Below are 15,844 nucleotides of genomic sequence, written 5' to 3'. Positions count from 1 at the left end.
GGAATGATAGAATAAATGTAATACAGTTAAAAACCATATCATTTTTAATATTAAATTGTTAAAATTATAAAGTGGCTTACTTGTTAGAAAATGTTTAACTGGTTCCATTTGGTGGTTGAGATGGCTCCTGTGAACACATTCTTCACACGTCTTACCAGACCTGCAGGACACATTGTAATTTTACTTACTAATCTAACTCTATAGTCTATAAAACTATGCATACTATGGATGATGAATCATGACATTTTTAATTGACTTTTACAATTTTTAGTACATTTTTTTAAATTTAAAGTAATAAATGTAAATAGCATAACACTGTTGAAATTTCTCTACCGGAGTGTGTATTTTAAAAAGTAGCTCAAACTCTTCCCCCCGTTTTGGAAGATTTGAGAGCAATGAATCACTTCCTTTTCTGCCAATCTTCGCCATGGAAAAGGAAGGTAATTTTGTATGGCATCCTTTAAATGTGTTGTCTTCCCATTTCAAGCATCTGGTGTCTGACTTTCTGTGCTCAGATTCCATCACATAATTACTGTACTAGTAGTAAAGTGAGTACAAGGTTTAGAGGATTGGCAGGACAAAATGCGAAAATCCAGTTCTTGGATCACATTATAAAACAATTAATCCTTTGCTTATATTTGCTCTTTACAATGCGGGAACATGTATGTAGTAATCTTGTGAAGCTGGCTGAATTTCAATCTTTTTGAATTCCAGAAGAGAGAGAAAATTATTTACTTCAAACATCTAACAGTATATTCATATAATACTCTTTTATTATCTCCTGAAATAAAAGCTGCACAACTTGATGCACCATGTTGTAAATGTATGGGCAGGTGGAGTCCTTTGTCACTCCACTGTCAGCCAAAAAATTGCATTTACTGAGGTTAACAGTTTTGTAGTCTTGAGCAGTCCCATGCGCATTAATTCTTTTGTGACCAAAGGATGCAGTTCCTTGCGCCTCCTCTTGGCTTCTGGCACTTCTAACTTATGTATACTTGTAACACTAGACACCTGCAACATTCAGTAACATGCATGTAGTAGGTTCTGTGCTCATCAGTAGGGAGGAGTGAACCCATGGAAGTTTGAGTTCTGGTACCTGGCCTGAACTTTATCCCAAAGTATAGTTTGAGGACCAGGACTTTACTCGAGCTTAAATCAGAACCAGAACCCCATTGAAATCAAATGACCTGAACCTTTTATCTGGAAAATTCTCTTTCTCTCTGTCTCTCTGCATCGGACTTCCCCCGGAACTCCAAGCATTGCAATGGACTTCAACGAGAAGTCCATTTTCGTCGTTTAGCACTGGACACTAACTGTCCAGTACGAACCCCTTTTAAGTTCAGGTTCGCTCATCTCTCAGCAACTCTTTCTTTGAACATAAAAAAGTTACAAGGCATAGGTGAACTGTCTGCTTCATGATCACTGAGTGGCTTTTAAGTGCGGGCGAGCTGTCCAAATAGTCCAAATCTTAGTGCAAACTTAGACTAGAAAATCTTAAAAAATGCAAAATTATTGAAGTGTTTCATGTTGGATCAGAACAATTTTAACACAGTTTCCTTCTAAGAATACCTGTCAGTTGGTTTACTTTGTGCCAGATATGTGCACAATAATTTTAGTGCATATATTTGGCACATTGTTTTGTGATACACATTAGGCCTTGGCTATATTCTGACAAGACACACTCTTTTTCACCAAGGGCATATTTCTACACATTATCTGTATATTGCAAGTCACAAAAGACAGTCTTTTGGCTCAAATTATGCCAAAACTCAGGAGCATTTAGATTCATAAATGTTCCCCACTGTCTTCTCTGCTCATACTACCACTGTGCGGTAGAAAAAAGTTATAGCTGCAAAAATGATTGTTATTAGCTGTAAAACACAATAAACCATCAATCAATGTGATCTTGAGAACACCTCCTTAAAAATTTAGTGAAATATGGTGTCTGTCATTTCAAAAGATTTATCATTTGAACTTTAATATAATGCTAAGTTAAATTGACATTGTTTCTGCAAAATGAAAAATCTGTAATTCAGTCAAGACAATTTTCTTAAGCATTTCAAGTAGTCTGTTTCCCAAAGTGTATACCACTAAATACTTGGCTAGCTACAAAAATCTGGGCTCATTTGTGGGATTTAGAGAAGCGTGCCTTCTAGGGTGCAATTAAGTTATATAATCTGGATGTCTATTTGATACCACGGAATTGATAACTTCCAATGAAACTTGATAAAAAACATAGCAAAAATGTCAAATAGCTGCACAAAAGAATAGCCTTCAAGCTTGGTCAAGCCAACTTGGCAATGTTGGTTAGAGTCCCAAAACATAGAAGAAAAAATGATGTTTAGATGCCAAAAATACAGTATATTCAATGGAAAAAGAAAACAAAGGTGTTCCCACAAGAAAAGGTTTCTGAAGTAATGGATTATATAAAGAGTTTTGCAGGAAGATATTTAAAGTTTAATTAAAATGGGCATAAAGATCAAAATAAAAATAAAGAAGGATCCACTAGATTTTGCTGTTTGGTAAAAAGCTAATAAGATATTCCTCATCAGCAACTTTCAGCATGAAACATGTCCTACAGAAGCTATCATTCACAGCCAAACTCTAATAGTGACACCTAGTAAGGAAGAAGCCTATGGATCTTGGTTGTTTAACCCATTTATTGCATTGAAAAGCAATGGCATACTCTGATAGTATTACAGTTATTTTAGGGCTTTTACCAAATATAGATATTGTTCTTTCTTTTTGCTCCAAATATCTTAAACCTGTACACATTCAATTATATTATTTTTATTTAACAGCCTTCACCTCAATCTCGAGCCATGGTGACTTGGTAGATGAATGATCTGTAGCAAGATTGATCTTCTGCAAACCTAGATAGGTCCACTAGGGTCTTTTCTGCCATTATCGTGATTGTTTCAAGTCATCGGGTTGCTGATCTTCCTCTTTACCTGGTTCCTTCTACTCCTCCGATCATGAAGTCATTCTCCAGTACATTGGCGTCTTTCAACATGCTCACTCTTGCTTGAAATTTTCATTGTATCTCTTTGATCTTTTGGTATGTCTTCCTAGTATTTCCCCTCTGATGTTTGCTTTCTATCTCTGTGCATATCTTTTGGTAATAAAGTTCTTTGTCTGCTCAAATGGCAGTAAAGACTAAAGGCCCCGTCTCACATAGTGAGATCGTTAGTGAGATCCCTGAAACGTCACAGATTTTGTGACGCAACAGCGACCTCCACAGCGATCTTGCTACATGTGACACATAGCGGCGACCGGGCCCCCACTGCGATCTCGCTGATCGTGCTCGAATGTCCTGGGCCATTTTTTGATCGCTGGTGTCCCGCTGGCCAGCATGCATTTTTGTGTTTGACGCCCACGAGTGACCTCGTTGGCGACTCAGAACTCAGGGACGCAGGCATGAGCCATCAGAATAGCTACTGTGTGACAAGGTCCCAACGACCACCGAGGTCATTATACGGATTGCCAGATCGTTGCGGCGTCGTTGAGTAGATCTGTCTGTTTGACAGCTTACTAGCGACCATTTAGCGACGTACCAGCGATCCTTACAGGTCGTATCGCTGTCGGGATCGTTGGTGCATCGTGTAGTGTAACGGTACCCTAAAGTCTTTTACTAATCTTGTCTGCATCCTGCTTGTTACCTTTTGCCATTCATCTTTCTTTGATGATGTTTAGGGTTTCTTTTGTTAACCATGACTGCGTGGGTTTCTATTGCCTCTTTATTATTGTCTTACTGGCTTCTTCAATAATAATAAGTCATTATATGTGTCTATAATTCCTCAGGCATTCTTTCAACCATGTCCAGTTATGTAAATTGGCTGTGCAGACCGGTCAAAAAAACTTCTGGTATGCTGCTCAAATCAAACTTGGAAATGACCTGTTGTCAATTCTATGTGCACAGCTTGACTTTAATCTTTCCTGTCAAAAGTTCAAGATCAGTTTCACAGTCAGCTCCTGGCTTTGTTTTCACGGTAATTATCACCAACCTCCATCTTTGCCAAACATCTACGTAGTCAATCTGAATCTTATTGGCCCAATTCGGTGATGTCCAAGTATAGAGCCTCCATTTGTGATTTTGGAACAAAGTGTTTATGATGCACAGTTGATTTGCCATACAAAAGTCAAAAAACCATCCTCCAACCTCATTTCGTTTACCAATTCCAAAGTTTACAATACCAGTTAAATGTTTGCAATGGCCCACTTATGATAATGAGTAAGCCTTTATTTTGCATTGTATTGATTTCTTCTTGATTAGATCAACTTCCTCCTCCTCAGCATCTGTTGTTGGTGAGTAAACTTGTATAACTGTTACATGGATTGGAGCTCAATGTAGTTGCATCGAGATGACTCTATTACTGACTGCATTGTACTTCAGGACAGTGCTGGACAATCTTCAGTTCAGAATAAAAGCGACACTGTTTCGTCTTCGGTTATTGTTGGCAGTATAGCAGATCCAATGTTCCTTTGACTGAAATTGTCCGGATTAAATGCATCTTAGGCTACTTTCACACTAGCGTTCTTTTGTGCTGTGCTGCGTGCGGAGTCCAAATGCACACAAAAAACGCATCAAGCATTTTGCATGCATTTGCTTATTTTATGCGCGTGCGTTTTAACCAGTTTGTTGCCATGTGAACTCTTAAAACGCATGCGTTTTTAAACGCTGACGTGAGCATGTCCATGCGCACGCCAGCGTTCCCATAGACTGTAATGTGATTTTTTTGCATATTCCGCACACTTTTGTTCGCATGCGTTTTTTTGACACAGGTTGGGCGCACAAAAAAGCAACAGGGTGCGTCCGGCGCGCCTAGGCGCATACTGGAAAAAAACGCATGAGCACAAAAACGCTTACAAACGTTAGACCATGCGCACCCATGTTAAACATAGGGGCGCATTGCGCATGCGCATGCATGCGCACGATGAGCTGCGATAAAGAACTCTAGTGAAACCAGTCTTAGTTCACTAATTCATTTCGACTTTGACGATGTCGAGTTTCCCATGGTTCATGGTTTGTACTTTCCAAGTTCCAAACTTTATGATATCTCTGCAGCTTTTGATCTTTCCCTTTGACCAAGCGATATCAGCATCAAGACGTCCGTGTGACTTTGATCTTGGCGCGTCGACTCATAAGCATTGATCATACTCAGGCCGACCATCGGCCCTACCCTAGTAATACTCTATATATTATATAACTATTATATACTTATATAAAACCTGCAATATTTATGTATATACAGCATTAAAGGGAACCTGTCACCCCCCCATGGCGTTTTTAAGTAAAAGAGCCACCTTCAGCAGTACTAAGGCTGCATTCTGTGAAGGTGGCTCTTCTGTTTCTGATCCCTAGTAATGCCGAAATATTGACTTTTATAAATAGGTCCCCATACCTGTATTGAGTCCCATAGGTATGGTGTGTCCCCCTATATCAGCCGCCTCCCAGCCATCCATCATGCCTCTGTGTTGCATCTGTGTGCTACTTCCCAGCCATCCATTATGCCCCTGTGTTGCATCTGTGCACCGCCTCCCAGCCATCCATCATGGCCCTGTGTTGCGTCTGTGCTCCACCTCCCAGCTGTCAATCATGCCCCTGTGTTGCGTCTGTACGCACAGATGCAACAGGGGCAGAATGGATGGCTGGGAGGCGGCTGATACAGGGGTACACACCATACCTATGGGATTCAATACAGGAATGGGGACCAATTTATAAAAGTCAATATTTCGGCGTTACTAGGGATCAGAAACAGAAGAGCCACCTTCACAGAATGCAGCCTTAGTGCTGCTGAAGGTGGCTCTTTTACTTAAAAATGCCCTGGGGGGGGTGACAGGTTCACTTTAATAAGTGCCACCAAATCATGTCCCCAATACATCAGTTAAAATTAATTTTAAAGTACAAAAAAATTGGCAGAGCTCATACAATGATCAAAAGAATATGGCAATTCCTTGTACCATATGATTTTTGCAATTTTAATGAATGGAGACACATGTGTCTCAGTATAAGTATATTAGATCCTGGTGGTCATTCTGTCTCCTATTTTAAACTCCATTATGATTAGCAATAGCAAGCTTAAAGTACATATTCTTCAAACCTCGAAGAAAAATTTCATTTTCTGCATCTTAAAGGAACTTTCATTTTAAATAACATTGTATACAAATTACCTCACTCAGACAAGAGTATTTAGGCACAAAACCGTATGACTCATGGCTTACATTTACAGAAACCATTCTGCCAATTTCAAAAAGCATCTTTGAAGGTGGTCGCTCATTAGAGGTACTCGCTCTACATGCTGGCATTCTGTTAAATAAAATGGCTGTGGGTGGACCTTTTATTAAAGCAACATTTACATGACCAGATCCCACTTTTACGTTTGTTAATATCTTCTACAAGAGAATAATGTAGAAATATGTAATTATGATTATGCTACAACCAGATGACGAGATAATCTTTGCTTAGAAACTTCAGAAACTCCACTCTGGTAATGGATTCTTTGTGCCGCTACATTTAGCTAGCAGTAAGAATAAATACATTTTACTCTTTCGCTAATCACGGTAGGTTACTTATTTAATTTGGACTATTGACTGGAGCAATCATAACTGAATAGTAAATATATAGCTCTCTGCAAACACTGCCAGATTTTGTAGTCAGATGGGCATGCTACAAAGAAATTAGAGTATGTGAGGTCATTTTTCTTCATTTGTACAAAAGGAAAATCTCATCCCCTGGTATTCTGCAGACAATGATAGTATTGTGCTGTGAATAAAGTCTTGCAGACGTTCCTGGTATTTACTTGTTATAGCAATTTCCAAACTGAATAAGTGAACCTAACCTGCTGAATGCATTTAATGATCTGACCTACAAAATGCTTCAATACTAGGCCATTTTTAGATGCCAACTATGACGTTGGTTTAAACAATGATTGCTAGAAGCCATAGTAAATGTTTATGAGTGAATGTTTATTTTGGCCCAAATTTGGAATTATTTATGAGTGATAAAACATGTTATGGTCAAAAATGCTATTGTCTTCCAGCTTTGAAGATGACTTGCTACCAAGTTCATAAAGTAAAATAAAACCAAAATATATATTTTTAGGGATGAGTAAACATGCTCGGTGATACTCGGTTATCACTCGAGTATCACAGTGCTCGGATATGTTCTTTACTCGACAAGCAATGGGCGATGCTCGATGTAAAACTCAAATCTCCGCCCGCATCTTTGGCTGCTGTAACACAGCCAATAAGCATGAGGGGATTGCATGTGAGTCAGTGAGTCACTGCAAAGCCGTAGCCATCTCGGTGGTAGCCTTACTGTGATTGGCTGGCCGTCTGACATCATCAGGGATTGTAAAAGGACCGGCGCCGCCCGGCTCAGTATACTGATGCCATTGCACAGCTCTGTGACTCTTTGTATTGGAGGGAGAGAGTGCTTGTATAGACCTGTGTGCACAGTATAACAAATAAGAGGCCTGTAGTGTTGATACTGCTGCTGAAGCTGAGCCATCATACTAGCAGCCATTCTAAGTGCTATTGATTTGCATTGCTGTTTGTAACACATACAATCTGCATTTAGCCTAGGGAGGGAGAGATAGTTGCAAGAGAAGGGAGTGACAGAATCCAGTCTGTAGACAGGGACTAGGCCTGTGCGGTCCATTGGCAAATATATAGCTGCATCTTTTTTGTGGGAAAAACCATCAGTGCACAGATAGACATAAACGTCTCATGCACCGCAAAGAACCAAAGAAAGCCAATAGGTCCGTTAAAAATTCATGCTTTATTAATACAAGTTTATTTCCATATATGAAAAAAAGGACCAATTGTTACAAATAATAAACATGGTGCCAATCTAAAAGGCCATACAAGCATTGCAAAGAAGCATCAAAAAAATAAAAGGGCGTATTGCATTAGACCACTTAAATCAAATTGCACTAAATAGGTGTATAAAGGCAAAAGCTCTCTTGTTACAATACAGCATATATACATGGATAAAAGGTTTTAGCCTTAGTAAATTTCCATGCAATTGCCTAACAAGGAAAGAGCTTAGAATTATCCGTATTACCTTAGTTAGATATCAGTGGTGTACACGAGTGAATAAAGTGCTGCAGTGCTGGTAAGTTCCTTCAAACCCCGACATACGTTTCGTCACTTTCTTGACGAAAGTGACGAAACGTACGTCGGGGTTTGAAGGAACTTACCAGCACTGCAGCACTTTATTCACTCGTGTACACCACTGATATCTAACTAAGGTAATACGGATAATTCTAAGCTCTTTCCTTGTTAGGCAATTGCATGGAAATTTACTAAGGCTAAAACCTTTTATCCATGTATATATGCTGTATTGTAACAAGAGAGCTTTTGCCTTTATACACCTATTTAGTGCAATTTGATTTAAGTGGTCTAATGCAATACGCCCTTTTATTTTTTTTATGCTTCTTTGCAATGCTTGTATGGTCTTTTAGATTGGCACCATGTTTATTATTTGTAACAATTGGTCCTTTTTTTCATATATGGAAATAAACTTGTATTAATAAAGCATGAATTTTTAACGGACCTATTGGCTTTCTTTGGTTCTTTGCGGTGCATGAGACGTTTATGTCTATCTGTGCACTGATGGTTTTTCTTATGTTATTGATTGAACCTTATATTTGTGGACTTTTTTGATACTTATCTTTTTTGTGGGGTCTGAAAAAATTGAATATATTTTGATCCATCAAATAGCACGTGCTTTGATGTTCTTTTTGTGTTATATAAAACATCTAAAAATTGTTGAAATTTTTTCCCGGGTTTCATTTCTCAGCCATACACAATTCCATAGTATGGAGCATATTTCTGTGATCTCTAAAACTGAGAAAAAGCTTTTTCAAATTTTGTATGATTCCATTTCTATGCCATACAGTGTTAATTGGTCTGTAAATATTTCTGTGATCTCTAAAATGGAAAAAAAGCTTTTCAAAATGTTGTAGGCCTTTAATTGTCAACCATGGATTGTTACGTGGTCTGTGAACATTTCTGAGATCTCTAAAACTTAAAAAAAGCTTTTAAATTTTTTTTAGGCTTCTATTTCTCAGTCATACAGTGTTACGTGGCCTGTAAACATTACTGTGATCTCTAAAACTGAAAAAAAAAAATTAAAAATTTTGTCTGTCTTATATTTCTCAACCATACAGTGTTACGTGGTCTGTGAACATTTTTGTGATCTCTAAAACTGAAAAAAGCTTTTAAAAATTTTGTATGCAAGAAAAGGTGACACTCTATTGTGCTAAAGCATGTCAATGTGAAATATATGAAATATGAATAACAATACGGCTTTTAAATACTAGGAAAAAATGAATGAGATGCTTTGCACAAAATTTGGCCAAATAATGTCTGCCCATCAACCAAAAATAGACTTTGTTTCAATAGTCCTAGCAACTATAGAAGGCTTGACAGCACCACACAGTCTTCCACACAGTCCAGTCTCACCAACCTGAAGTCTGGATCACTTAATCCTCACCCCGATCCTCCTTCCTCCCACCATGTTGAGTCTCAGGAGACTATTTCTTGATTGTTGCCTCTTAACCTGCATGCTTCAAGAGGGAGAGATTGTCTTGCTGTTTAATGATGTGCAAAACTTAGAGCAGCCACAGCCATATGAAAATGATGGTGGGGAATGGCAAATTTGGGAGAACGAGGAAGATTTGATGATCCACAGTTGCCGCTAAGTTTGTTGTTGTTAAGTCAGGAAGTCAGGAGGACCATGGTGCAGTGGTGGAAGATGAGGTGGTGGATGACAAAGTCACCAACCCAACCTATGAAGCTGACATGCAGTGCGAGGTCAGCAGTGATGAGAGAGAGAGAATGGCAGCACCAAAACAGACAGGAAGAGGCAGTGGGGTGACCAGAGGGATAAGGTGGGAAACTATTCCACAGAGCACCGACACTCCTGAATGTCTCTGTCAAAGAGTTAGATCTTCCTCTGTCTGGGAGTTTTTTAATGAGAATTCTAAGGCAAACAAAATGGTCATTTGCAACCTGTGCCATCCTTAAATCAGCACAGGCCTGACCACTAATAACCTAACCACTACCAGCATGGTCAAGCACATCATCTAAGCTCTTGACTTGGCAGGCCAAATGCCTGAGTCCATGATTGTTGCCATTGGATGACACCACTGCCTCTTCCTCTGTGCTAGGTGCTTCCTAAACCCCTGTCCAAAACACTCGCACAGATGCCTCCTGCCCTGCACCTATTCTTGTACATTCTGACTTACCATCATCAGGCACTTCAAAATCATTGTCCCAGCCCAGCATTCATCTGTCCCTACCCCAGGCTTTGACACGGAAGAGAAAGTTCCCAGTCACCCACATATAGGACCAAATGCTAAACTTTGCCATTTAGGTTGGTAGACATGGATAGTTTTCAGCGACTCACGGCAGCAGTCCCTTGTTACTCAGTCCCCAGTTGCAAGTTATTCTCCCGATGTGGCGACCCTGCTTTGTACCAGCACGTGTCCAGGAACATCACCCATGCCCTTACCAATGCACTTACTCACTTACTGGCATTGTCCACCCAACTACCGATACATTGACAAGCACTTGTGGCCAGGGATGCTATATCTCCATACTGATACACTGGGTGAACATTGTGAAAGCTGGCACTGAGTTGCAAGAAGATGGACCAGACCGGGGGTACCTCTCTTGCTGAACTGTAGGGGCTGTCACCATTGTTGCCCGGGGGAAAGCTTTCCTACCCAGACTGACCTTTGCACTTGACAGCAGGGGGCGTGACTGAGACAAAAGTGCCAGTGCACGAGAAAGGGAGAGGAGACTTGGCAGGAAGACAGAGAGCACAGCAGGGGAATTTTGGTGCTCCATCCTTCATCTTTGTGATAGCATGAGAAACACTGGAGGTTCTGATCGGCGGTAACATTACACTGTCAGATGTCAACATGACCCTGCAGCTGTGACTGTGACCCGTGGTAAAAAAAACTTATTGCTGGTTTCAGGCATCTGCTAATGAGAGACTACTACTCCCATCAACCAACACCTGCTGTCACTGATTACTGTGAGAGCAGGCGGTGGCTGATGGGTGTAGTCATTAGCCGGAGCCTGTGCTCAAAGTAAAAAAAAGATAAAATAAAGAAATAAATAATGAAATAAAAATAAAAAAAACACAGTATATACTTACCTTACACCTAATCCCTGAAGCCCTTGTCTCCTGTAAAAAATCAAATATATAAAAACACCATATGCTTACAGTGAATACGGAAAGCATTCCGACTCCTTTACATTTTTCACTTTGTTTCATTGCAAATTTGGTAAATTTAAAAAAGTTCATTTTTTTTCATTATTGCACACTATGCATCCCATCTTGACTGAAAAAAAAACAAATGTAGAAATTTTTGCAAATTTATTAAAAAAAAACTGAAATATCACATGGTCATAAGTATTCAGACCTTTTGCCCAGTATTGAGTAGAAGCACCTTTTTGAGCTAGTACAGCCATGAGTCTTCTTGGGAATGATGCAACAAGTTTTTCACACCTGGATTTTGGGATCCTCTGCCATTCTTCCATGCAGGCCCTCTCCAGTTCCATCAGGTTGGATGGTGAACATTGGTGGACAGCCATTTTCAGGTCTCTCCAAAGATACTCAATTGGGTTTAGGTCAGGGCTCTGGCTGGGCCAGTCAAGAATGATTGCAAAGTTGTCCTGAAGCCACTCCTTTGTTATTTTAGATGTGTGTTTAGAGTCATTGTCTTGTTGAAAGGTGAATGTCCAGAGCACTCTAAGAGAGGTTTTCATCCAGTATATCTCTGAAAGTGGCCACATTCATGTTTCCTTCAATTGCAAACAGTCGTTTGTCCCTGCAGCTGAAAAACACCCCCATAGCATGATTCTGCAAAAACCATGTTTCACTGTTGGGATTGTATTGGGCAGGTGATGAGCAGTGCCTGGTTTTCGCCACACATACCGCTTAGAATTACCATCAAAAAGTTCTATCTTCATCTCATAAGTAGTGTTGAGTGATACCATCCGATATTGAGAAATATCGGATCGGATTGGATCGGCCGATACCCAAAAAGTATCGGGTATCGCCGATTCCGATACCGGAAGTCCCATTCAAGTCAATGGGACAGAAATATCGGAATTAAAAAAAACCCTTTCTTTCCTTGTAGGTTAATTCTACATGAAGAAAAACAACTAAGAATAATGTAGAATGAATTGGGGGAGGTGGAGGAGACATTAAAGGTATAGAGGTTTAGCCCACTCAAGTGGAATAGCAGGAATAATTTTTTTTTTTAAAGACGTTCGGAGTTACAAAGATATTGACAATGTTAACCTTTTTTATATTTTGTCAGATATGTATGTTTCACTACTTCCATGCCCTTCACCTTCTTTTTTACTTCTCCCACACTTTCTCCTTCATGATCCTCAGCAGCAGCATCTTTTTCATCAACTTCTTCTTCACCTTCTTCCTATTATTCTTTTTTTGTACATTATTCATATTCTTCTTATTAAACGATTCTTCTTCTTCATATTCTACTTCTTCATCTTCTTCCTATTCTTCTTCTTCATCATATTCTTATTTGTGACAGGCTGTCCTGTAGTTGTTATCTGTAAAAGTTTGAAGATTATACCTTCCGTTCTGCCTGTCACAAAAGATTTACAACAGGATTTGTCCGTGTTCAGTTTGGCCTGCAGCAGCAGGCATTTTACAGGGGCACCACGAGGACTAACGGACTCACCCCCATACACTGCTTAGTGTTCTTCTGCTCATAATTTAGATAATATCTTTTGCTCTGATTTTTAGTCTTATGCTTAATGTTCTTCTGCTTTTTGTTCTTCTGCTTCTTTGTCTTCTGCTTCTTGGTCTTCTGTCTCTTGTTGTTCTGTATCTTGGTGGTTCTCTTCATGTTCTATGACGTCTTGGTCATCTTCTTCAGGGTCATCTTTTTGGTCTTCTTTGGGGTGGTCTTCCGGGTCGTCGTGTTCAGGGTCATCATTTTCGTGGTCGCCGTCTTCTTCGGGGTGGTCTTCAGTGTCGTCGTGTTCAGGGTCGTCGTCAGGGAGATGCAGAGTGATAACCAAAAACCATTTCCAAAAGCTTGAACTTGGAAATGTAGCAGAAGGTACAAGAAGGCATAGGAACTGCCGAGAACCAGCTGATGGTGATGGAACCCAGATGGGTAGCAGAAGCTGCAAGAGCCAATGGAACTAGCGTGGACCAGCTGACGGTGCTGGAACCCGGAGGGGCAGCAGAAGGAACAAGAGCCAATGGCACTACCGAGGACCAGCTGATGGTGCTGGAACCTGGTTACTAAGCAGGAGGTACCTGTGCTAGAAAGCACTACCAAGGACCAGCAGACATTGCTGTAACTCGGATACCGAGAAGGAGGCACCTAAGCCAAAGGCACTGCCGAGAACCAGCTGACGGTGCTAGAACTCGGATGGGTAGCAGAAGCTGCAAGAGCCAATGGAACTAGCGAGGTCCAGCTGACGGTGCTGGAACCCGGAGGAGCAGCAGAAGGAACAAGAGCCAATGGCACTACCGAGGACCTGCTGACGGTGCTGGAACCTGGTTACTAAGCAGGAGGTACCTGCTTCTTGGTCTTCTGTCTCTTGTTCTTCTGCATCTTGGTGGTTGTCTTCATGTTCTTTATCCTCTTGGTCTTCTTCAGGATCATCTTTTTGGTCTTCTTCGGTGTGGTCTTCAGGGTCGTCGTCTTCAGGATCGCCGTCAGGAAGATTCAGAGTGAGAACCAAACACCATTTCCACAAGCTTGAACTTGGAAAAGTAGCAGAAGGTACAAGAAGGCTGAGGAACTGCCGAGAACCAGCTGACGGTACTGGAACTCAGATGGGTAGCAGAAGGAACAAGTGCAAATGGAACTAGCGAGGACCAGCTGACGGTGCTGGAACCCGGAGGGGCAGCTGAAGGAACAAGAGCCAATGGCACAACTGTGGACCAGCTGACGGTGCTGGAACACGGTTACTAAGCAGGAGGTACCTGTGCTAGAAAGCACTACCAAGGAACAGCAGATGTTGCTGGAACTCGGATACCGAGAAGGAGGCACCTCAGCCAAAGGCACTGCCGAGAACCAGCTGACGGTGCTGGAACCTGGATGGTTAGCAGAAGCTACAAGAGTCAATGGAACTACCGAGAACCAGCTGACTGTGCTGGAACCCAGAGTGGCAGCTGAAGGAACAAGAGCCAATGGCACAACCGTGGACCAGCTGACGGTGCTGGAACACGGTTACTAAGCAGGAGGTACCTGTGCTACAAAGCACTACCAAGGACCAGCAGACATTGCTGGAACTCGGATACCGAGAAGGAGGCACCTAGGCCAAAGGCACTGCCGAGAACCAGCTGACGGTGCAGGAACCCGGATGGGTAGCAGAAGCTGAAAGAGCAAATGGAACTAGCGAGGACCAGCTGACGGTGCTGGAACCCGGAGGGGCAGCAGAAGGAACAAGAGCCAATGGCACAACCGTGGACCAGCTAACGGTGCTGGAACACGGTTACTAAGCAAGAGGTACATGTGCTAGAAAGCACAGACAAGGACCAGCAGACGTTGCTGGAACTCAGATACCGAGAAGGATGCACCTAGGCCAAAGGCACTGCCGAGAACCAGCTGACGGTGCTGGAACCCGAATGGGTAGCAGAAGCTGCAAGAGCAAATGGAACTACCGAGAACCAGCTGACGGTGCTGGAACCCAGAGTGGCAGCTGAAGGAACAAGAGCCAATGGCACAACCGTGGACCAGCTGACGGTGCTAGAACATGGTTACTAAGCAGGAGGTACCTGTGCTACAAAGCACTACCAAGGACCAGCAGACATTGCTGGAACTCGGACACCGAGAAGGAGGCACCTAGGCCAAAGGCACTGCCGAGAACCAGCTGATGGTGCTGGAACCCGGATGGGTAGCAGAAAGTACCCATGAAAAACAAAGTTGCAAGGCCACGAGCCAGCCGCAGTTACCGAAACCCACAGTCCTACAGGGGGTGCTTGTCCTATTGGCACTACGGAACCAGCCTTTATTACCAGAACCCGCAGCCCACATAGGAAGCATCGAAACTGCAGGCACCATAGACTCGGCTAACCCGACCGCAACACGACAGGACATCGTACTGGTGGCAAAGTGACGTTGACACTACCCGGAAACTGCAGTCGTGCTGGAACCAGGCTGGGCAGGAGGGAGTACCCGTGCCAAAGACACTGCCGAGAACCAGCTGACGGTGCTGGAACCCGGATGGGTAGCAGAAGTCACAAGAGTCAATGGAACTAGCGAGGACCAGCTGACGATGCTGGAACCCGGAGGGGCAGCAGAAGGAACAAGAGCCAATGGCACAACCGCGGACCAGCTGACGGTGCTGGAACACGGTTACTAAGCAGGAGGTACCTGTGCTACAAAGCACTACCAAGGTCCAGCAGGCATTGCTGGAACTCGGATACCGAGAAGGAGGCACCTAGGCCAAAGGCACTGCTGAGAACCAGCTGACGGTGCTGGAACCCGGATGGGTAGCAAAAGCTGAAAGAGCAAATGGAACTAACGAGGACCAGCTGACGGTGCTGGAACCCGGAGGGTCAGCAGAAGGAACAAGAGACAATGGCACAACCGTGGACCAGCAGACGGTGCTGGAGCACGGTTACTAAGCAGGAGGTACCTGTGCTAGAAAGCACTACCAAGGACCAGCAGGCATTGCTGGAACTCGGATACCGGGAAGGATGCACCTAGGCCAAAGGCACTGCCAAGAACCAGCTGACGGTGCTGGAACCCGGATGGGTACCAGAAGCTACAAGAGTCAATAGAACTACCGAGAACCAGCTGACGGTGCTGGAAGTCAGAGTGGCAGCTGAAGG

This window comes from Dendrobates tinctorius, unplaced genomic scaffold (genome assembly GCF_039654945.1).
Source record: "Dendrobates tinctorius isolate UK_male_01 unplaced genomic scaffold, ASM3965494v1 ptg000091l, whole genome shotgun sequence".
Taxonomy (NCBI): domain Eukaryota; kingdom Metazoa; phylum Chordata; class Amphibia; order Anura; family Dendrobatidae; genus Dendrobates; species Dendrobates tinctorius.
This window is presented reverse-complemented; position numbering follows the sequence as displayed.